Genomic DNA, 24,741 nt, shown 5'->3' with positions numbered 1-24,741 from the left:
GAGGATATGGAAAGTGTGACTTTGACTATTTACAACCAAGAAAACAGTGGGAAAATATAGGTGAGAGTAAAGTTCAAAAATTGTATTATAATAGACAAAATCAATCAGTAGTCCCTATTTATGATAAAAATTTTATGGTCAAAAGACACCAGAAACAATTAATATCTGAAACAAAAATTCAATGTATTCCAATTATTTTGAGGAGTTTTATATGTCTTTAAGAATAAATCCACAACTATTTTTTAACTGAAAGGCAATGTGAAAAATTTGAAACCTAGTTCATGCATCAGTTTTTAACTTGGCCAATTATAAAAGTAGCAGAGTGTTAAAATTCCAGTCAAACATTTGCACAGAGAAGATATTTCTAAAAGTGATCCTATTGGGAGTTTCTTTATAAAATGTCCATTTTTCTGAAACAAAAGATTAATTTCTCCTTGTGCCCAAATGGACAATATTAAGAATTGTAGAAAAGTTTCTACTTCCCCACTATTACTCAATGACAGTTCTGATACAGATATCTGGAAAGTGCACTATATAGATAATGCTATAAGTAACACAATAAGCCATGTCTCTACCCTGAGTAATGACCAGTATATGTACATTGGTGATATAAATTATGACTATAGAGAAATTCTTGTCCTTTTCTAAAGGAAATTTACCAGTTGCAAAATATAGGAAAGTCTTGCTTCAGTGATCAAAAACTAGTATTCATTAAAATATTCATAGCCAAGACAAAACTTGCAAGTGTAAGATACGTGAAAGGGCTCTTAACCACATTGCAGAGCTTGCTTAATACAAGAAAATTTATAAAGAAAGAAAGCCCTAAATATAGAAGATATTGAGCAAGCAAATGCTTTGATATATTTTTTAAACACAGCAGATAGTATGACAGTGATAAATTCTACAAATTTAAAAAATGTGGAAAAAATTTTTAGTGAAAAGTTACAACTTGTTAAGTATCAGAGGATTTATACTGAAGTAAAGACCTGTAAATGTAAAAAGTGTGGGAAAGCCTTAAAAAAATTTTCAACTCTTACTCAACACCAAAAATTTTATTCTGCAGAGAACTCCTACCAATGTGAAGAATGCAATGCACTCAAGAACTTTGCTCAACATCACAGTGTTCATACAGGAGATATGCCATGCAATTGCAAAGAATGTGACAAAACTTCTAATAAAAGCTCAAATCTTATTTGTCACCAGTATACACACCCTGGAGTGATGCCCTACATATGTAAACAATTTTGCAAAGGTTTCAGTCAAAAACCAAGCCTTAAAAATTACCAGAGAATTCATACTGGAGAGAAGACTTTCAAATGTAAAGTATGTGGCAAAATTTTTACTAGAAATTCACATCTTGATTGCCACAACAGGATTCATACTGGAGAGAAGCCCTACAAATGTAAAGTGTGTGGCAAGAGTTTTAATAGAAGCTCAAATCTTGATCGCCACAACAGGATTCATACTGGAGAGAAGCCCTACAAATGTAGAGAATGTGGCAAAGATTTTAATCAACAATCATCACTTACTCGACACAAGACAACCCATACTAGAGAGAAGTCTTATAAATGTGAAGAATGGAAAAGCTTTTAAAATTGAAGATCACATCTTACTAAACATTATAGATTTTATACTGGAGAGAAGTTTTACAATGAAAACATTGCATCAGTGTCTTTAAGGATGAATAAACCCTTTTTTCTCAGTAGTTCAACACTATTTCACACCAGAGATATGATAGCACAGAAATTATATAAATTTAAAATAGGTGACAGAGTCTCCAATAGTTCCTCACACCCTACTCAGCATCTCAGAATTCATACGAGTGAGAGGACATGTGGAAAAATTTTTGCAAAGCTTTTGGCCATTGATCAAACATTTTTAAAACACTGGAGGTTTTATAGCACGTAGAAACCCAAAGAATGTGTCCAAGACTGTATTCAAATTTCCGACATTTTTAAATTTCTTACCTCATATCTGTAGCAAATTTGGAATAGCATTTGTCCAAAGTGTGTACCTTAGATAACAGCAAAATATTTACATAAACACATTGACAAATATAAAGATTGTAGTATGTTTCTTATCTATAGCCCATCCCTTGAAGTATTTGGGACCTAGGTGGAAAAAAAATCATTTAAATGTAGAAAATGGGTACTTGCTTTTGATATTTGCTGAAAATTTTCTTAACATCTTTAGCTGATATTGAAGAAATAAGGAAATACATGTATAGAATTGTGCATCCCTAAAAGGATATAATTTTAGTATAAATCAATAATTACTAAAGAGTCTCATTTTTTACAACTGGAGAAATAATAATACTCAGAGTTGATTATTTCAGAAGTCTCAAGATTTATATGACATTTAAAATTTAAATTTTTAAGAGCCTCTTAAACTTAGGGACACTTAATCAGTAAACCACATCCTCAGATTTTTTTTCTTTTTTATTTAGAGATAGGTTTTGCTAAGTTGTATAGGGCCTCACTAAGTAATGGAGCCTGACTTTGAACTTGCAAAGTTTCTCATGTCTCTAGGGTCAAGGCATGGTCCACCATGCCCGTTTTACATAGTATTTTTACTTATATTTCATTACTGATGCAATTTGTTACTAAATAAAGTGTGAATTTCTTAATGTTAACCTTGTCATGCATTTAATGATGTTATTAGGTCACACATCTCCCACTATTCACTTTGCTAATGGATCGATGCAATAGTAAAACATTCTATTGGGTAAATAATGCTATAACATCTCCATTCATTATTTCATATGTTTAATCAAGTATTATTTGGAGAATATTATTTATGTAAATCATATACTCTCTTGTTTGTATTTAGGGGAAAATTAAGAGAGTTATAAGAAGGACCTAGGGATACTAAAATAATGCCCAGATATCCCTAGTTTGAATTATGAGTTTAACATTTCACCTTATAGAGTAGCAGTACACCCTAAGGAATCTATAGCTCCAGAGAGTTATACAAGCTCCCAATCAGGGAGAGGACAGAGACCCAAGAGACTAGGAGCCAACGTGCATATTCAGGCAATAAAGGAGGGTTGCTGAAGGGGGAAATAGTATCAATGTTTCCTGGGGAATCCACATGGTCCATAGGCCCATCCTGACTCTTCAACTGAAGAAACCATGCAGTTCCTCATCAATTCTATGATGTTCATCACTGAGGTGACTAGACTCACCTCTAGTGTAGGAAAAAACATCACAATTTGGGACCACTTCTTTAGTTTTGGATACCCAGTAGAAAAGTGTAACTAGAAACATGTAAAATGATGACTGTAAAAGAAAAAGACATAATATAGGAGCATTAATGCCCTCACATTTTTTATCTCATTATATACTTTGATTTTTGTAGACCTTTTGGTTCTACTTAATGACTGACGATATAACACTTGTTATAGTTATTGGATTATACGATAGATAGCATGTGTCATGTTCTCCCAGAACCCTCTGCAACCCAGTAATTATAAGTTACTATAAAGTAACCATGTCCCTCCTCAGATCTTATAGCTCCAAGAGCCCATGACACCACAGAGAGAGAAACAGAATTTTGATTGAAATAAACCTCTAGACTCTCATCTACAAGTCCTGTTCAAAAAGTAAAAACACAATATTCTCTTCATATGTGAGCATTTTGGGTCAACAAAACACCATCCACCAACATTTTATTTAACTTTATTTGGGAAAATAAATATTGAAATATAATGATAAGTTCATATCTAGGTTTCATGCTTATCTCCACATTATTTTATTCAGAAAACTGGCTTCATTTTACATATGAGAGTTTAAACTATTTATAGGGCCAGGAGGGACGATTCAGTCCTAGAGGTCTAAGAAAAATACTAAAGATCTTCCCTTTTTCTTGATTGAATGATGTCTGCAATTTTTGATGAAACAGATAAAGAATGCTGATTTCTCAATGCGTCTGGCTGGGTGGTTCCCTCATTGGAATCTCAATTTATTTAGTCATCTCAAGGCTATCACTCCCTCCTCTGGAATCTGACCTGTTCCTGGGAGGACTTGGTGTTCTTCTGGGGATCACCAGGTCATGCAAGATATTAGAATGAAGTTTTATTTGTTCTAATTTGTATTTATTTGACCTCACTTTCAATACAAGTTAGAACAAGACTTTAGACTCTCATCTGTGGAGAGGATGCTCTGCCCAGCACTTCCCATTCAGGACCCTGAAAAGCTCTTTTCCCCAGTACATAGTTCAATGGTTGGGTTTTCTAGTGTGGCTATACAGTTGCCTGTGTTTTTTCCCTTTTGCTTTCTCTCTTGCTTTCATAGTATTACTCAAGGAAACACTGTCTTGTGTGAAGAGAGTGTCTTCCTTACCTATTGGATCAGACCTGCCAAGTTGATCAGCTGCCCACATACTGAATGTCACAAACACATGTATGTGTTATCTAATCAGTAAGTAGTGTATCTGTCAACTGCATGATTTTTTATTGCATTGGGGAGGAAATTGAGAATGCTTTCTTTGAGTGCCCACAGCAATATTCATAGTATTCATAACACTGTTATGTAGTGTTTCCTCTCTGCTCAACTTGTAAGTATTGTTCTTGTGCTGCTTTGTAAAACAAATAGAAAAGAGTTGTAAACCAAAAATTTTGTAATTAGGCTAGTTGCACAGACTGACTTGGGCAACTCTATTTACCATTGTTGTTTTGCATGGGCTCAAGGTACTCTTTTAAACTTTTATTTAACCTTAATGACATTACCATTCATTGAAGAGTTTTTAACTCACAAACCTTCTCAGTATACAAATTTTCCCTTCTCATTTTTAAAATTTCTTACTCTTTTTAGGTATAAATGATAGTAGAGCAAATTTTGACATATTATACATGGAGTAAAACTCATTTTACTTAGCATTCCATTCTTGAGGTGTACATGGTGTGGACCTTCCCTGGTGGTGTATTTATATATGAACATAGAAATGTTGTGTCTAATTCATTCTACTGTCATTTGTATTCCTATTTCCCTTTTCTTACCTTCAATCCAACTTTGTCTAATCCACTGAATTTCTATTCTCTCCCCCTCCCTGTTGAGTGCTTTAGCATCTATATATATTATGTATTATATGTAATGTCTGTTTTATTCTACTATCATTTCTATCCCCGTATTCCCTCCCCTCCCTGCACTCCTCTCTACTTAATCTAAATAACTATTCTTCCCCACCCCCATTGTAAATTAGCATACACTTATTGGAGAGAACATTTGGCCTTTGAGTGTGTAGGGCACGGACGCTTATTTCACTTAGCATGATATTCTTCAACTCTATCCTTTTACCACCAAATTGCATAGTTTCATTCATCATTTAAGCTAAGTAATATTCCATTGGTGGGGGAAATTTATATATATATATATATATATAATATATATGTATAATCACATTTTATTTATCTATTCATCTGTTGAAAGAAACATAGGTTGGTTCTATGGTTATCTATTGTGAATTGTGCTGCTATAAATATTGGTGCAGCTGTTTCCTGTAGTATGCTGTTTTTAATTTCTTTGGGTATAGTCTGAAGAAAGGGATAGCTGGGTCAAATGATGTTTCCATTCTGGTTTTTCAAGGCGTCTCCACACTGCTTTCCATGGTAGTTGCACCAATTTGGAGTCAATCTCATGAGCAATGTGTGAGTGTTCCTTTTCCCCCACAACCTCACCAACATTTATTGTTGCCTGTATTATTAATAATTGCCATTCTGAGTAAAGTGAGATAAAATCTTAAAGTAATTTTGATTTACATTTTTCTAATTGCTAGATGGGTGGAATGTTTTTTCATATATTTGTTAATGGTTTATATTTCTTCTGTGAAGTGTCTGTTCAGCTACAGAGTCCATATGTTAATTGGTTTTTGTTATTGTTGTTTGTGTTAATTTTAAGTTCTTTATATACCCTAGACATTACTGCTTTTTTCTGAATTATGTGTGGTAAAGATTTGTGTAAAATCTGTAAGTTCTTTCTTAACATTATTGTTTCTTTTGCTGAGAAGCAGCTTATTAGTTTGAATCTATCCCTTTTATTTTTTCTTGATTTTTAATTTTTGTGCTGTAGGATCTTGTTATACAAGTCAGACTGTGGACCAACATTCACCTCAGATTTTTAAATGGTATCCCAAGTTCATGAATGTTTCAGTTTTATTGTTTCTCTTATTATCTTGCTTTATAGATCTACATGTTTAAAGAGTTATGAAATGATCTAGCTTCACATACATGATTTTCTGATGACTATTATTTTTCAATATGTAGTTGCAGATTATTTAAAATATATATCTACTATTTCAGACTTTAACTAAAGCACATACATGCCGTGTGTAGGAAATATTCCATCAATAGATCAACATCAAATCTATAATATGTATAAATATATATAAAAGCCTGGATTCAAATGCATGCACATCCTACCCAGAGCTTGGCCCATAACACTTATTCTATATTAGTTCTACATTTTAGGACCTCTGTGAAATCTGTTATAAATCCAAAGCCTGAGACTCACTCCCCAGACATTCTTTTTTTTTTGGGGGGGGGGTATGATGACAAAGATTAAACTCAGGGGCACTCAACCCCTGAGCCACATCCCTATCTCTATTTTATGTAGAGACAGGATCTTACTGATCTGCTTAGTAATTATTTTTTCACTGAGGCTGGCTCTGAACTCATGACCCTCCTTCCTCAACCTTCCAAGCTGCTGAGATTACAGGCAAATACCACCATGCCCAGCTCCCCAGAGAGCCTTCTTTAACTGGTTGGAACCCACTTGTTCAGTGTGTTTTGGCCTAATCCTCACAATTAGAGATGAAATTATTTTCCTCTCTATGAAAAATCATGGCTACAAAGAGATTGGACTCAACAACACCTAATTACACAGCATGTCCGCATTACAACAAAGGTGTGGTCTGCAATTCTCCACCTCTACAAAGAGCTCTTCTTGGCTCCACAAAGTTGGGAGTACTGGCCAACCCTCTGCCATGGCTCATTCAAAAGCCTCCAAGGAAGTGAATGTATGTGAGGACAGTATTCCAGGTGGCACGTTGGTGATTAATGGGTTATGCCAGGGAGTAAAGCAGAACCTAATTTACCAAAGGCACAAAATTTTCATGTGGCTGGTCCAGGATGGGGGTTGCATGAGGGGATACTTTTTCTCTGCCCTTGATGTGTCTTGCCTAACTGTGCGTATGCTGAAATACTTGTCCAACAACTTGCACTCTTTTCCTGTTTTATGTTTCCCTCCTTTGTGGCTTTGTAGGTCTCATGCTTTGGCAATTATTGTGATTTTCTTCTTCAGTTTTCCAACCTCCCTCATCCCATCCATGTGGAATTTCTGTCTGTGGATATTAGGTTTTGCTGGGAGCCATTAGCCAAGTAGGTATGACAATTTTCTTGCCAGCGTACCCCATGTTGCTTAGAGGAATGATTCGTGAACATTGCATGTAAGGTGACCTTGCTCAAGGACCAGGGCGGATCCATGTTTAAGGTTATTTCTGCTGGGAATAGGGCGTATCCTGCTGCCTGATTTCCTCTTGAGTTCTCACGGGATTCAGACAGTATTTTTGGGAGACAGAAGCCCAGTGGAGGTGTGGATTTGGGCAGAGAATGTGGATTTCCCCAGAACTTGTTTGTAGAAGGCCAGTGTGAGATCAGGAATAAAGAATTGCTGTTTGAATCTACAAAGTTGTGAGTGGCTCGTGATTTGTGTTCAGACTGCGGCAAGTTTTTATTTTACATATATCCATTTAGTCCACGTTTCCAATTACCTCTAGAAAAAACAAATGTTTCATTCATTATCATGCTTGTACTTACCCTTCACATGTTGATAATGGCAGTGTTCAAGAACTATCTTCTGATTTCTACAACTGCAACATAAGTGGGTCTGATTGAAATAACTGTCCTTTCTTTTGACTCCAAATAACGGGGGTCCTTTTTAATATAGTGCTTTAATGCTATTATATATATTTATACACAGTACCCAGAAGACTGAGCCTGCTTTTTACATGGTTTCTCTCAGAGAAGGTGGAGTTGATCATGTAGGTTTCTTAGAGTGGACTCCAGCTCAGACTCTGCCTCGGCTCTGAGTAGATTCCATCTGCCTGTGATTTCTACAACATGCGACCTATAGCTCTTCCTCTTCTTTTCTTAATTTTAATATTTCACTTAGAGCTAGAGCCACAGGACTGTCACTTTGGAAAGGATGACATACCAAACCATCACTACCCTCAAGAAGGTGTGCTCCATGTGCAAACTAGGAAAGAGGGGCCCATCACACACTTCAGGGCTTCAGGGAAATTATGGGGGTGCCAGGAGTCCCTCACATCAATGTAGAGGCATTATAAGTTGTGGGACAGGTTTGTACTAATTTGATTTTAGGACCAGAATTAGATTAATTAAGTTTCCTTATCAACATGAGAAAATAATCTCAATCAAAATCCTTTTCCAGATCTGTCCAGGAAACTTTAAGAGTTTGAAGCCCAGGTCGCTTGGATTGCTGTTATCCATCAGAGAAAACAATAAAATAAAGAGAGATGACATGTCTCACTGGGGAAGCCACAGTTCTGTGTTCTCCAGTGGGAACTTCTTGCCTTTCTACAGACATTAAAATTACAAATCTGCAGAGATGGAACATAAACACATCCTTTCCATAAAACTTACAAGTGTTTGTGCTCTTCTCAGCTTTCTCAGGTGACAAAGTACCTCTGTGTCTTTAGATGCAGAGTTAGTGTGCATTCTAAAAAGAGCATTGGAGGAGAAAATTCAGTCTACTAGTGAGCTTTCCCAGTAGCTTCTTTGCTTCTCAAAGAAGCAAACATCTTTAGAAGACAATATCCTCATTGCACCATACAGAACATGGTCCTCTGGGCTCACTAGGACTGTTGGAGGACCAGAGGACCATGTTCTGTATGGTGCAATGAAGATATTGTCTTCGAAAGATGTTTGCTTCTTTGAGATCCTGCTAAAATGAGTCAATTTTTCTTACAGGGAATGTCAGTTTTACTTCTTTATTTTTCAATTTAATAACTTCATGGGACATAACTTACATATTGTATGTCATATAAAGATTTTAAACACTACTAATTTGTATACTTATTACCAGAGAATTAATATGTTTTAATATTTTGATTGATAATCTTGCTTTGGTCATCTTCATAACTCATAGAACAATTATTGTTTGAGTAATTGTACATTTTGTAATCTTTAGAGGGAAATGAGGTTCTACGTTCAAAACCTCATTTTATAGAATGGAATCTCACATGGTTAAGAACTTTCAGTTGGTAAATGTCAAATAAGGGACCGTGATCAGAAGAAAGTACATTAAATATTTTAGAAAATGAAATAAATGTGCTGGTAAGTTCCAATTCATGGTGCCTGATTATAGGCTTGTGAATATAATTCACAAGAATTTGGAAGAATGTTTTTATGTATTAGTCCATTCTGTTTTAATCACTAAAAACCTTTTGTAATATCTAATAATGGATATGTGTAAATTCAATTTTGCTTAGAGGAACATTCAGACAATTGAAATTCATCCTGCCCTGGTCAATTTCAGATTTTTTTCAAAAATTCAATTTTTTATGTCATTAGCATGCACAGATAAATGTGACCATAAGACACACAGAACAAGATAAAGCAGAAAAACTGAAAGCAGAACTTGACTCTTCCATCACAATATCAGTCAGGGAAAATGAACCCTCCTGCAGGAACATGTGGATTTTTCAGTAACGAGAGCTTGGGGTCTGCAGAGAAATGCATGGGCTCTCTCATCCCTGAGGATGTCCACAGAACATAGTAGAGGAGAGTTTGGCTGTGGAGTCTCTAATCAAGTCTTCCAGAGACCAATCAGGAAGCAGGCCTGAATTTATTGTGCATTTACCATGAATATGTACTGAGGCAGTGCCTAAGCAAAATATAGACAGCCACCAATGCAATGTCTGCTAACTGTCCTTGCAGTGAACAATCAAAGAGTGGGACTGTAACACATGGCCTCGTGCCCAGAGCTGTTCTGATGGGGTAAGCAGTTTGCCACTCACACGCCTAGCATGAGGAATGGCCTGCCATACAGACACCCTTAACCTATGCCCTGTATGCAGTATTCCATGCACTTGTCCCCACAGAGAAGCACCTCTGGGGTTTCTTCTTTTCTTGACTTTAAATAACAATTTCTCTTCTAGTGGCTTTTCTCAGGAGAAATTTAAAATAATAGTAACATAAATAACATAGATGTAACTGTGAACACTGAGCTGTATTTTAAAACCTTGACAATTTATAAAAGCAAGCCATGGTTCTCATATCTACTTCTCACAAAGAAATTCCATTCATTCAGTCAAGTCTTGCCCAGGGTTTTCTCGTTGTGTTACTGGAGGGTGTGTTTTGCAGCAGAGGGGCTGGGTGATGGTGTTGCCCTTTCTGAGGTGTCAGTCATTTCTCTAGTGCTCTTCATAGACTCCCAGCACACAAAGAGCCACAGTAAGAGGTTTCTGCCAAGGCTGACATCAGTCCCAAGCCCACTTGCTTGAAGCAAGGCCAGTCTCAATTCTCCATCTCCCTTTTGTCTGTTAGTGAATACCAAGAGGACATGGGGAGGGTTGGCAGTAGTGGTGAAGCTGAGCTGTGAGATGAGAACAACCCCAAGCTGTAAGTCTGCACATGTGTTGTTAGGGGTGACGGATCCTATTTCCTCTCCCATTATGAACAGGATGGTGCCCACACTGCATATGGGAGAAGAGATGTTTCTTCCTCTCACGTTCACCATGCAATGTGCCCACCCAGAGGATCCAAATAACCCTAACTTACAGTGGGGTGTCCTTCTCCTATAATTATCTCTACTTCTGTCCTGACCACCAGCTCGTGTCCACTGCCTGAACAGTCCTCACTAGATGGTTGCAACACAGATGATGGTCCATGTATCATACAGCCTCCCCTGACTTTAGTGATAGCACCATATCTAACATGACTCCTGCCTGGATCCAGATACTAGAGGGAGTCTATACTATCAGCTCTAACAAACAAAACTTCTGATTTTTTTTGAAAATTTCTTTTTCATGTGTGATCTGTTTTTTCTCATCTCCTCACTTGGCCTTTCCTTCCTTTTACCACATGTGAATTCTTCAAATGTAACCTATTTCAGAAATCTGTGTTAGTTTCCCTGTGATTTACATATCCTTCCACGCAGAATGTGCACTCTAGGGGGAAGCTTGATTTCTCCAGTGCATAAAGGACATGAGTGCCCAGTACAATAGGGCATCCCTGGACCAGGCTGGAAGCATCACTCCATAGACCCTTGTTTGAGGGGTGTTTCTCAGATTACCTCATTGATGTCAGAGAACTTGTTTTATGTCTCATGATCTCCTGGACTATGTTGTGCCAGGCATAATGAGCCCATCTGGGACGGTACATAGCTCAGGATTTCAGTCATCTAGGAATCATTCCCATTCTCCAGGATGCTTCTTAACAACAATGGTACCTTAGCATGGACATTACTATAGATATTTCTTCACAACACTACCATGGTACATTTACACAATTTTAATCATATATACTTGATGCACATCATTTAGTGATGATTGTCATTCAAAACTGGAGCTAGCAGAATGACCAGACTGTGCTTTCTTCTGGCACTACCTGTATGAAGATTAGTTCTCCTCATTATTGCATGAAATTGTGTCCATTTCTTTGAAGCATACTATCAGGAAAGGGTCTAAGTTTTTCCCAATACTGATACAGAAATTTACCATCAGAAAACAATTTTCCAACAGTTTCAAGGCAATGAACAACCCATCCATGAGTTTTTGACTATTACTGCAAATTCATGGCACCAGCATACTCCTGTAGGTATGACTGCAGATTCCTCAGCCAGACTGACCTTAAATTCATCCAATGGCCTGCAGACCCACGTGATTAAAACATGTCATTTATTGAAAGTCAGAAACCTTAGATTGTGTAAGACTCAAATGTTTAAAATGAATTAAAGCAGATTCTGTGTGTCACAGAAAAGTGATAGAATGCAGTTTTTGGTTTTAAATTTCACATGTCTTTTTGTTGTTGAGACAAGACAATTTTAAAACCCTCCTCTTTTCCTTTGTACCTCAGATTGAACCCAGGGCATTTAGTCATTAAACTATCTCACCAGCCATTTTTTTTTAATATTGGAGAAAATCTTGCAAAGTTTTGGCCTTGCAATCCTCTGACTCCTGAGCCAATGGGATTGCAGGCATTCAGCCTCACCTAAAAAATTGTTAAGTTATTTTTTACATGGTAATATAGATCAATTTAAGCTTATACTATAAAAATATTTATATAATATTTGACTTACATAAAATAAATTCATAAGAATTGGCATATGCCATTTATATATAGATCTCACCAAAAAATAACTAAGGCCTAGGGATTAAATGTGAACCATAAAATATTTGGGGGGGGGTAACAGGGATTAAACTCATGGGCACTCAACCATTGAGCCACATCCCCACTCCTATTTTGTATTTTATTTAGAGACAGCATCTCACCAAGTTGCTCAGGGCCTTGCAGTTGCTGGATTTGAACTCACCATCCTCCTGTCTTAGCCTCCCAAGACACTGGGATTATAGTTTACAATATTTAATTTTATATTTTTGTTTCTGGATTTACCATGGGAGAATGTCTTTTTCTAGTGATTTTTCATATTTCACAAATCCTGTATGTTTGCCCTCATATGTTGAAGCTGAAAAAGTTGATCACAAAGAACCACAAACGAGAAAAGCTTTTTATATCTGTTTTAAGAGACAGTTGGCAAGGAGTGCCAAAAAGCAGTTAAGAGGGAAAAGTAACTCTTAGGTTTTATAGCACATAGTTTGAACCGTACAAGTAATTATTAGACTGTGTACATTCTAAAAAGAGTTCACAGGTTTCAAACATCAAAATGATATTTTAGAAGGTAGAAAGTGCACAGATTTGATCATTACATGTATTCAATTAAAATGCTGGATCCTATATGTATATACTAATTAAAAATTAAACAATAATTAACACTTCAAGTCAAGTAAAAAAAAATAAACAAGGATGGCTGGAAATACAAACCATGTCTCAATAGTAACCTTAAATGTTAGTGGCTTAAACACACCAATCAAAAGACATAGGCTAGTAGCCTGGATTTAAAAAAATCCAACCATATTCTGCCTCCAGGAAACTAAGGAAAAGAGAGACTGAAGGTGAAAGATGGGGGAAAAACATACCACTCACATGAACCTTGAAAGCAAGCAGGGTCTCCATACTTATATTAAATAAAGTAGACTTTAAGCCAAAGTTAATCAAAATAATTAAAGAAGAACATCTCATTCTGCTCAAGGGAACCATACGCCAACAAGACATAACAATCATAAATATATATGCCCCAAACAATGGCGCACCTATGTTCAAACAAACTCTTCTCAAGTTCTAGAGTGAAACTGACCACAACATGATCTGGGGTGACTTTAACACACCTCTCTCTCCACTGGATAGATCTTCCAAACAAAAGTTGAATAAAGAAACTATAGAGCTCAATAACATAATTAATAACTTAATTGACATATATAGAATATATATCAGACCAGAGGAGGAAGCTCGGCACCGTGTGAGGCCATACCGGAGGAGGAAGACTGGCCCCACCCTGAGTGCTAGTCTGGAGGAAGCCCATCAACCCTTAAAACCCCAAATCAAACTTTTAATCATTTAATATTTACAGTTTTCCCATTGTGTTTTCATGATCTTTTTTTGCATTTTACTTTCACCTTTACTTTTTATTTGCAGTGAACAATTCTTTTGTTAATACTTTCATTTAGATTATTTTTCCTATATTGGTGATTTTAACACTGCTCATTGCTACTGTATATAATTTAAATGATTAAATGTTGACCATGACATTATTGAACTAATTCTTATGTTTCATTAGTTCATAGAAATTGCTTAAAAATTATAGAAATAATAGTATCATCTGCATATGTTATTTGATTGTTGATGAAAATCCTGTTTAATATTCTCAAACAATATTTAGAAGTCAGAAAAACATACATTTTTTTTTCTAAAACTAAATTGTGAAACACTTCAGTTCACACCTTTAAATATGAAAACAGTTCATAGCTGCCCTTAAGTGGATTGAAAAAGAATTTTCCTCTGGTCATAATTGGCCATAAGTTTTACAGTAATTTGATAAGTGATTTGCCAAAAGCTTTGATCTATCAAAATGATTTTTGGAAACTTCCCATATGATAATGTCCCTCTTGGTCATGAAGTCCAATCATTCTTTTTGTTGTTGTTCTTGGTTTGCTAAGGATTTTGAATATCTGCGTCAACATCTATAAAAAGATGGTCAGCAATTTCCATTCTTATGCTGTGTTAGCTGGTATTTTTGGCCTTACAAAAAGAATTAGTCAATTTTCTTCTTCTACATTTAGATGTGATCATGAATTATTGTTACTGATCCTTATTACATGTTTCATAGAAATCACCCGTGAAGGCTCCTTTTAAAAAATATGATTACTATTTGGTTTTTTGGTGGGTCAATTTTTAGAGCTGGGTTTTTGCCAGGTTGGCCTCAAATTCCTTAGCCTAAATCCTCCTCCTGTGTGGCCTCGAGGTAGTGAAGACTAGTGGTATGTGCTCCCATATCAGCTCAACTACAAGTATTTTTATCAGCAGTTGTAAAGTTAAATGTTAATTTTTAGGTCTATTTTATATTTCTTCACATCTGAGTCTACTAATGTATTTATTGATTTCTGAAGTAATTTTCAAAGTTGATGATTATCTAGCAATTTATCTATATTTTGTTGTTTTCCAGGCTTGAGACTTTCTTGGCAATTAAGATGGAATAATGAGGAAGCATAATGTGGGAAAATGAGAACCTGGCATATTGCAAATTGATATCAAGATGCCCTGTGAAGGATGGAGAGTGTGCACCCATAATCCTGTGAAACAAATGAGGCAGAAAAGCTAAATTATCATTTTATGTAGCCTAATAAGTGATCTTGAGTAACTTTCATATGTCTTTGCACACTTTTTAAAGGGCAGAATCTAAGTATTTTTACCATATTTAAATTAGGTTATGAGGGATTTTTATTAATTTTTGGTGAGTTGTGTAAGTTTCATATATTTTGGATGTTGAGCTTTTATCAGACATGGGGGTAGCAAGAATTTTCTTTAACCCAGTCTACTTTTACATTTTATTGATTGATTCCTTGGCTGTATAGAAGCATTTTTATCTTTATATGGTCTCAGCTGTTTTCCTTGCACATTCTCAGCATGTTCTATCTAAAACCATTGCCAACACCAATGTCAAAAAAATTATTTTCTTCTGGAATTTTTATAATTTCAGGTTATATCACAATGAGATATAACCACACGCTTGTGGGCTCATTCCTCAAAATATTGGTAGGTAACACATACTGCAGTGGATATGCAGAAAAGGAAACACTTGGACATCCTTGCCAGGAATATAAATTTGAATAGACATTAAAAAAACTATAAGGGGGTTTTTCAAAAAATTAGAACTAGAGATGCAATATGACCTAGACATCGAGAATATGCCTGTATTTTTAGGATTCTTCAGAAAAATAGAATACGTAAAAAATGTACATGTGTATTCAGAAGGGAGCTTATTATATTTACTCACATAATCATGAGAGTAATAGTCACCAAATCTTTGCCTACAGGATGGCAACACTGGGAAACTGGTAATAGCTCAGTCCAAGAAGCTGGAAGCTTCACAATATGAGGGAGCAAATGAAGCAGCTGTGGTCCAGGACAGAGGACTTAAATGATCCTGGTAGATGATAAAACAACCTGATCAACGAGGGGACTAAGGACCTGAACAGATACTTCTCAGGAGAGGATATACAATCAATAAATATAAAAAAATGCTCATCATCTCTAGGAATCAGAGAAATGCAAATCAAAACTACTCTAAGATATCATCTCACTCCAGTCAGAATGGCTGCTATTATGAAGACAAACAACAAAAAGTGTCGGTGAGGATGTGGGGGAAAGGTACACTCATACACTGCTGGTGAGACTGCAAATTGATGCAGCCAATTTGGAAAGTAGTGTGAAGTTTCCTTGGAAATATGGGAATGGAACCTCCATTTGACCCACCTATCCCTCTCCTCAGTCTAAGCATAAAGGTTTAAAAACATCATACTACAGGGACACAGCCAGATTAAACTATGGAGCCAACCTAGATGCCCTTCAATAGATGGATAAAAAATGTGGCATATATACACAATGGAATTTTACTCAGCAATAAAAGAATAAAATCGTGACATTTGCATGTAAATGGATGGAGTTGGAGAAGACAATAAGTGGAGTTAGCCAATGCCCCCCCCTTCTAAAAACAAAAAACAAATGCCGAATGTTTCCCTGACATAAGGGGGCTGACTTATAGTGGAGTATGCAGGGGGAGCATAGGAGGAATAGATGAATTCTATATAGGGCAAAGGGCTTGGAGGAAAAGGGAGGGGGATGGGGATTAGCAAGGATGGTAGAATGTGTCATACATCCAAAATACATGTATGAAGACTTGAATTGGGTGTCAACATACGTTACATAAAAAAAGATACAAAAATCGTGGTATATATGTGCATTAAGAATTGTAATTCAAAAGAAAAAATGAATCTCATTAACTTACATTAGGTAGAGGAAAGTGAAAGGAGGGGAAGGCAGGGGATGTGGGAAAAAGAGAATGAAACAGACATTATTATTTTATGTATGTGTCTGTGTGACCCATGTGATTCTACAATATGTATAGTCAGAAAAATGAGAAATTATATCCCATCTATGTATGATATATCAAAGTATATAAATGCTTTCTACTGTCATGGATAACTAAAACAAATAAAGTTTTTTAAAAAGACCCTGGTAGAGCCAATGGTGCAAGTCAACAAAGGGGACTTCAAGAAGCTTGGAGCATAAGCAAGTCAGTGCTTCTCTTGGTTTTTTCCTAATCAAACCTATTGAACACCAATACACATGTTCATTACAGGTATTCCCCATGCTTTCTGACTCAGCCTTCTGGAAGCACACTCACAGACACCTGCAGAGGTCTTCCACATCAATTCTCTGGGTATCTCAATCCACTCAAATGGACAGCTGACATTAACCACTTCAACAATTGAAAGAAATAAAATCCATTTTTAGGAATATCTACCCTCCCAAGTAAACCACCATACTATCCACAACCTAAATTTCTACAGAGTAACTCAGGAAGAAGAACCTATGGTATATTACAGATAATAAAGAAAGAGAGATTTATCATTGTGTTTACACACAAATATATCAACATACATATATAACCTTTTCAGTTTTTTTACAATTATTTTGAGACAAGGTCTTTTAAGGTGCAGTGGGTGTCACCAAGATGCAAGGCTGGCTCCAAGATAGTGATTCTCCTCCCTCAGCCTATCGAATACCTAGCATGACAAAAGAAATGTGCCTCCACACCTCACTTATGACTCAACTTTAAAATAAGGATGATGTATATGGCAGTGTTGCCAAAATTTGAAGGCCAGCATTAGTAGTTTGGTAACATTCTGTCTTAAAACTGAAAAAGAAAATGATGGTGGATCTCTCTCACTGGTAAGGCAACCCTGGGTCCAAACTCCAGAAACAAAAGAATATTCTCCAATAACACAGACAAGCTGGAGGACTTTAGGCTAATTGAGATGATTCCAGATGCAGAAATACATTGTATACTCTATGTTCAGTGCCTGGAAAAAAATAGAATGAATGTGTAGGAAGAGCCTGGTTGTTATCAGGGAGCATCATCAATAATATTGCATCATATACTGGAAATTCCAAAAGACAGCAGGATTGTGTTCTTAGTGCAGAATTGAATAATTATGAGAGATGATGGGTTTTATCATCACATAGCAATTGCACATACTTATGGGATTCAGTGTGATGTTTATATATATGCATATCCATGTATTCATAATATCTAAACACCCTCTTCTGCCCTTGATGCCCCCACACACTCCCCAGCCATACTAATCACTATTGTACTTGCACATGATATTATATTAGTTAACATATGAGATGTGACACTATTGTGTATTTCTTCACTTAGCATGACATCATCCAATTTCATCTATTTTGCTGACCATTAGAGGAGTTTGTATTGATGGCTGAGTAATACACCATGGTGAATATATAATATTCTTTCTGGTGGATATGTTCAATTGCTTACCTACATCACTGGCTTTTCTATATATCTGTATTGTTAAACATACTGTTATTCAACTTGAATTTATGTAACAAAAGAAAGCAACAACTACAACAGAATGAAGAAACTGGGAGTGGGGGGCACATACCTGCAATCCCAAAGGCTTGGGGGGCTGAGGCAGGAAATTCACGAGTTCAAAGACAGCTTCAGCAAATTAATAGGGACCTATACAACTCAGTGAGACCCTGTTTCTAAAAACAATTAAACATGACTGGGGAAGTGACTTTGTGGTTGAGTGATAGTGGGACCTATCCCTAGTATACTCCCCCCCAAAAAAATAAGAATAAAGAAACTAGAAAACTATGTCCAAACCTGATTTTATCAAGTGAAAAGAAGCCAAGGCATAAGAAAAATCATATTCTTTAAATTTGTTAACATAAAGTTAATAAGCTCTCTCTTTGAATCTTTCACAAAGAGCAATATTTTGAGAGCATTCACTAGGTTATATTACATGAAAAACTGCTCTTGTGAAAATAATGAAATAAAACATTAGCAAGGTGTGGTGGTGCATGACTGTAATCCCAGTGTCTTTGGAGGCTGATACAAAGTCAGCCTCAAAAACATAGGAAAGGACTAAGCAATTCAGTGAAATCCTGTCTCTATCAAGATTACAAAAAAAAAAAAAAAAAAAAGATCAGGAATGTTGCTGAGAGGTTGAGTGCCCCTGGGCTCAATCCACAGCATTAAAAACAAAAACAAATATAAAAAAGAAATAAGACATTAGGCTGCTGAGCATTAATATTTTCAGTGTTCCAAATATTTGGCCCAATACTCCCAAGTTTACTTCATCCATCAATTTATAATTGAAATCTCTCGTTATTTGTTTGTGAGAGAAAAGAGACAGATGTTCCTGAACTCTGCCATTCCTTTGCTAGTTTCTGCCATAAGTTAGGCAAAGATCTGCCCATTGTGATCCCCAGGGTACTATTGCTCATTCCTTTTTCTTCATGCAAGGATGCACCTTGAGGAGTGAATGTTGGCTTGACTGCTAAAGTGAGGAAAAGGTAAAAGCGATGTAATGTGTGTGGGCATGTGGGTGTGGTGTGATAATGATGACTTTTGACTAAGTTCTACCCATGATCATCTTTTAAAAATGTACCAGAAAATGGTTTATTTTCTTACATATCTTCTGTGATCCTGATCCTACAGTTAAATGTGAGGGACCCTATTCTCCTTACCCATCTAGCTTAGCATTGTATTTCTCAGTCTGATGCCTCACAAGTTAAAATACCTAGTCCCCCTTCCTCAGAGCCTTGACCTCATGTCTCTTTTGCTTATATTTTTAATTTCTGGGAAATCCTCAAATACTAAGTTGCAGGTGAATCCACATTCGATGTTCCCTCTTCCAAGGATAAGGATAGACATTTTCTCTCATTGTGGCCTCTACCTTTTACTCACAAAATGGGAACATTATTTACATTTGCAAACCTAGATATTATCCTGAGCCAACCTGTAATATGAAAGTCAAGAATTTAATCCCTGGGGCTGGGGCTCAGTGTTAGAACACCTGCCTAGGACATGTGAGGCACTGGGTTCAATCCTCAGCACCACATAAAAATAAATATATGAAATAAAGGTACTCTGTCCACTACAACTAAAGAAAACAAAAAAGACGAATGCTTACCAGGGTTGTGATGGCACATGCATGTAACCCCAGCTGCCCTGGTAGCCAAGCCTTGAGGGTCACAACTTTGAGTCTAGCCTCACTAACTTGGCAAGACCATATCTCAAAGAAAAATAAAAATGGGATGATGATAGAGTTCACTGGTAGACCATACCTAACTCCTGTCCTCAGGATCACAGGGGAAAGTTTGTAATTCCTATCATTTTTTTGTATGAGTTAAGGTCACCACAAAAAAGAAGGTGGCTTAGGGATAATGTTATATTTTCTAAAAACAAGCCATGTTAAATGTTCAAGTGTTCACATTTCTTGAAAAATTCCCAAATATTTTGCTTTTGACATTATGGTCATTAGAACTGTCTTTAATTTTATGTTTGCTACTTATTTTCTTATGCACATAAATAACTGATGATATTAAATTGTATTACTGCTCTGAGCTCATCTGTTGCTTCTAATAGTAATTAGTGAACTCCTACATTAAAAATATCCACTTAAAATCCACTTCTACCTCATACCTCATTTTGGAAAACCACAAAAGTTAGATAGCAAGAAACAGAAGTAAGTTGCCATACCCCTTTGACAAAGGTGAAGAAACTGGTGAGAATCTCAGGAAATCTCTATTCCCTACAAGTCAGAAACCAAGAGAACAAGACCATAATCTCCCACACACACATGATTTTATTCTTTTATTGCTCAATAAAATTCTATTGTGTACATATGACGCATATTTTTTTATCCATTCATCCACTGAAGGGCATCTAGGTTGGCTCCACAGGATATCTGGGTAAAATGGTGGTTCCATTCTCAGATTTCCAAGGAATCTTCATACTGCTTTCCCTATTGGCTGCACCAATTTGCAGTCCCACCAGCAGTGTATGAGTGTACCATTTTCCCCAGATCCTCGCCAACACTTGTTGTTGTTTGGTTTCATAAAAGCTGCCATAATCAAATTTTTATTATAGTAAAATTCGCAAACACACACACACACACACACACAGGTTTTGCTTTGGTGTCTCTGGACAAGACCATGTGGAGTAGGAACCTAAAAACTCAATATCATCCTACTGCCAGTTAAGAGTAGGAACTGGTCGATGGGCAGAATTCTGGAATCACGCACAGAATCTCCCATAAACTTGAGGAGCAAAGCGGGTGTGAGGCCTAGAGATGTCAGAGAAGCCTCACTGTTTTCCTCCCCCCTCTTGATGGTGACTTCTGGGCCAATAAGTTTTGCTCTACTTTGATTACATTTTATGTATTATCTAAAAATCCTCTTTTGCAAGAACACAAGAACCAAGAAACACAACATAACCTACATATCCCTGGGATCACAACCAGCTACAGTGTCTTTATTGCTTTTACTTATTTACTCACTGTATTTGATCCATTTATTAATACAGGTGGACACCAGCAACTGCTCTAGGTCCTGTTGGAAGGTAACAGTCACATACCTACACACAGCATCCTAAGGGGAGACTGTGGAAACAGGAATTCTGACCCTTTTTTGTTCATGAAGACTCACCCAGTGTCAGAACTTTGAATATTTTATTTTGAGGCAGGGTCTTGCTAAGAGGCCAACTGTGGCCTCAGACTGTGATCTTCCTGAAGCAGCCTCCCAAATGCCTGACCTTACAGACATGTGCTACCAAGCCTTATCCTTTGCTTATAAAAAAATGCAAAGCTGCTGGTTACCTGTCTCCAGTGATGTATGTGATATCAGAACCCAAACAATAAAAACCCCACACAATTCCAAAGCTCAAGTCTGACTCTGGCTGCGAGAGGTTATGTGATGGGAAGGGATTCCCAGGAGAGAGAGGGACATCAGCTAAGGAAAAGTAGGTTCCTTGGTCTTCATGGCAGAAAAGAACTGCACTTGTCAGGCGCATGGATACACCTATTTAGAAAAGCAAGATACATATTCAGGAAAAAAAGGTTAGGGGCCGGGGATTCAGTGAGGTCGTTAATGTGCTTGCCCTGAATGCACAAGGTCCCAAGTTCAATCCCCAGCAGAACAGAAAAAAAGAAAGGAAAAAATGTGAGAAAGCCCTAAAGAGACAGACAGCAAATACGTGGTCTGAGGGGTTGCTATTTGGAGAGGGACATTTAAGTGGGGCTGGACTAGAGATGGGGCCAGATCAGACTTCTGTAATTTCTCACCCATTTTTCTAAGCTTGCTCACATCATGCTAGTATTTAGGGGTCCAGGAAGCTGGTCTAGGAGAAATGCTGCATTGCAGGGAGTTGCTTTTTTTGTAAATCTGATCTTTATTTTTTAAAAATATTTTTAGTTGGACAGTATACCTTTATTTTATATATTTCAATTTCATGTGGTACTGAGAATTGAACCCAGTGCCTCACAGGTGCTAGGCAGGTGCTCTGTCACTGAGTCAAAACCCCAGTCCCTTGTTTTTAATTTCGAATATTTTGTGAGCATTCCTGCATTCTGGTGATTTATGAATCTTTTCCTTTGAGGTTCAGAGTATCTTTCTTCTTGGTATCCCAGAATTTTTGTCCCAACCAGATGTGTTCCACAGTTCTTAATGGACCTCAAGTGTTGCTAGAGGAATGATTAAATGATCATTTAGTTATCAAAACAAACAGGGCAGTGTTTCCAGGATGGAAGTTTTAAGAAAATGCTCGTTATTAGATTTCTATTTTTACTTATGTATTTAGCCATGGACTCATATGGATTTGCAGTGATCCACAAACCAGCAGATTTCAGAAACTTTTCATGTTGACAACTCATTTCAAATGGTTTCATTCGGATTGAGGCACATTTGACTCAGGGTAAACATTAAGATGCTTTTAAAGTGTTTATGAATTTTCCTGGCTAGAATATTGCAGAGGGTTTTGCCAGTGTTCTCACCACTTTGTTTATCTCATTGGTGTTGAAAAACCTCCCATTTGCAAGGAATGCACCCCAGAGGCAAACTCCTGCAGCTGGCCACCCACAGACCCCTACACCCACCCATCCAATACTCCATCCCCCTTTAATTGAGTGTCGGGTGCTGTTGGATTGTTAATTATTGGGTAAAAACCCAGTGTTTTGCCCCCAAGGAGCCCAAGGTCTAGCTTATTGGTTATTGGAACCACTGGGTTGGTTATTCACTTTTCCTCCTCTCAAGACAAATCTGAGCTCCATCCAGGAACCTATACTTACTGGCACTGGTAGATTAGGAAAATTTCTCATTTTGGTTAAGAAAACTAACAGCAAGAATAATTAATCATTTCCCTCATGGGGGAAGAAGGGGTTCTGGCCCCAGTGGGTCCTTGGCTGTTTCCCTCTTCTCAGCCACATAATCGTCTCCGCATCCTGGGCAAGACAACTGTGTACTGCTCCTCCCTGGAATCCTGGGCATGTGGCTTGACCTTCTCAGTCTTCCTTCAAGAGAAATGTTCCCATTTCACAAATTCAGCAAAACTGGTCCCCCAAATAACTGGGCTGCTATTACTGAGAAGTAAAAGTAAAAAATACTGAAAATGAGGGCTGGGGCTGAGGCTCAGCTGTAGAGTGCTTGCCTAGCATGTGCGAGGCCCTGCGTTCCATCCTCAGCACCAGAGAAAAATAAATGGATAGAATAAAGGTATTGGGTCCAACTCCAACTAGAAAAAATATTAAAAATAAAAATACCAAAAGGCAACATATCTAGCAATTAGGGAAATACAAATTAAAACTGCACTGAGCTTCTCTTTTACTCCAGTCAGAATGGCAATTATCAAGAATACAATAACAATAAATTGGTGAGGATGTGGGGGACAGGGAATGTCCACACCTTGTTGGATAAACTGCACATTGGTGCAACCCCTCTGGAAAGCAGGATGGAGATTCCTCAAGAAATTAACACTGGAACCACACTCTGACTCAGTTATCCTACTCCTCAACATAAATCTAGAGGATAAAATCAGCATACTGCAGGGACACAGCCACATCAATGTTTATGAGAGAAAAACTCAGGCTAGCTAAGCTATGGAGCCAGCCTAAATGCCCATCAACAGATGAATAGATAAAGAAATTGGGGTATATATACATGGTGGAATATTACTCAGTTTTTAAAAAGGATGACTTCATAACATTGGCCAGTAAGTGAATGGATTTAGAGATTATCATGCTAAAGTAAAATAAGGAAATTCCCCAAAACCAAAGGTCACATGTTTTCCATGACATGGGATATATATATATATATCACAAGGAAGGTGGGGGGCAAGAAGAGAAGTTCTGTAGATGAGACAAAGGGGAGCAACAGGAAGGGAGGGGAGATAAGAACAGAAAAGACAGTAGCATGAAGTGCCCATAATGTTTCTATTTAATTATATGAAAATACCTAAGTGAATCTACCCATCATGCCCACTCACAAGAATGGGGTCCTAAGGAGAATAAGGTATATTTTATGTTTGGATAAGTTTACCACAATGGATTCTATGGTCATATATATCTAAGAATAACCAATAAAACATAAAAAGATAAAAAAGTACTGAAAAGGACAATGGGACCAAATTGATAGCATCATAGCCGGATGAGGAAATGTCTTTAGGTACATTCCAGAATTTTTTAAACGGCTCCCCCATTGGATGCTGCCAAAGGTGTTGGAGCCTATGGAAACGTGGAGGTACAGGGCACTGCATGAGTAGAAAGGACTCCCCTCCCATTCATCTGCAGGTGCAGAGGACCCAGGGGCAGGTAATCTCGAGACCTTCACTGTTAAGTAAGGCAGAGAAGAGCAGGGTGCATTTGAGTCTATGGAGTTATTTACAAAATTAGGGAAACCTGGAATTGGCTTTCTTGGACTCCCAATCAAAAGCAAATTGTTTTTCCTTAAAGAGAGAGACCCTTGAGCCCCTCTTAAGGAGAAGTCTTCTCTGTATTATGTGACTTTTTGCCCCACTGAATTGGGGG

At 37.1% G+C, this 24,741-nt stretch overlaps 1 protein-coding gene across 1 annotated transcript in view; it reads left to right on the top strand.

Moving 5' to 3' along the window:
* LOC143638420 (uncharacterized) overlaps window positions 1-24,741 on the top strand; it is a 254,715-nt gene that overhangs the window by 77,372 nt on the left and 152,602 nt on the right. The gene's annotated exons all lie outside the window — the stretch shown is intronic.

This window comes from Callospermophilus lateralis, chromosome 20 (genome assembly GCF_048772815.1).
Source record: "Callospermophilus lateralis isolate mCalLat2 chromosome 20, mCalLat2.hap1, whole genome shotgun sequence".
In the NCBI taxonomy this organism is placed as follows: Eukaryota; Metazoa; Chordata; class Mammalia; order Rodentia; family Sciuridae; genus Callospermophilus; species Callospermophilus lateralis.
The sequence above is the reverse complement of the archived record's forward strand: the minus strand, read 5'-3'. Positions and strand labels throughout refer to the sequence as shown.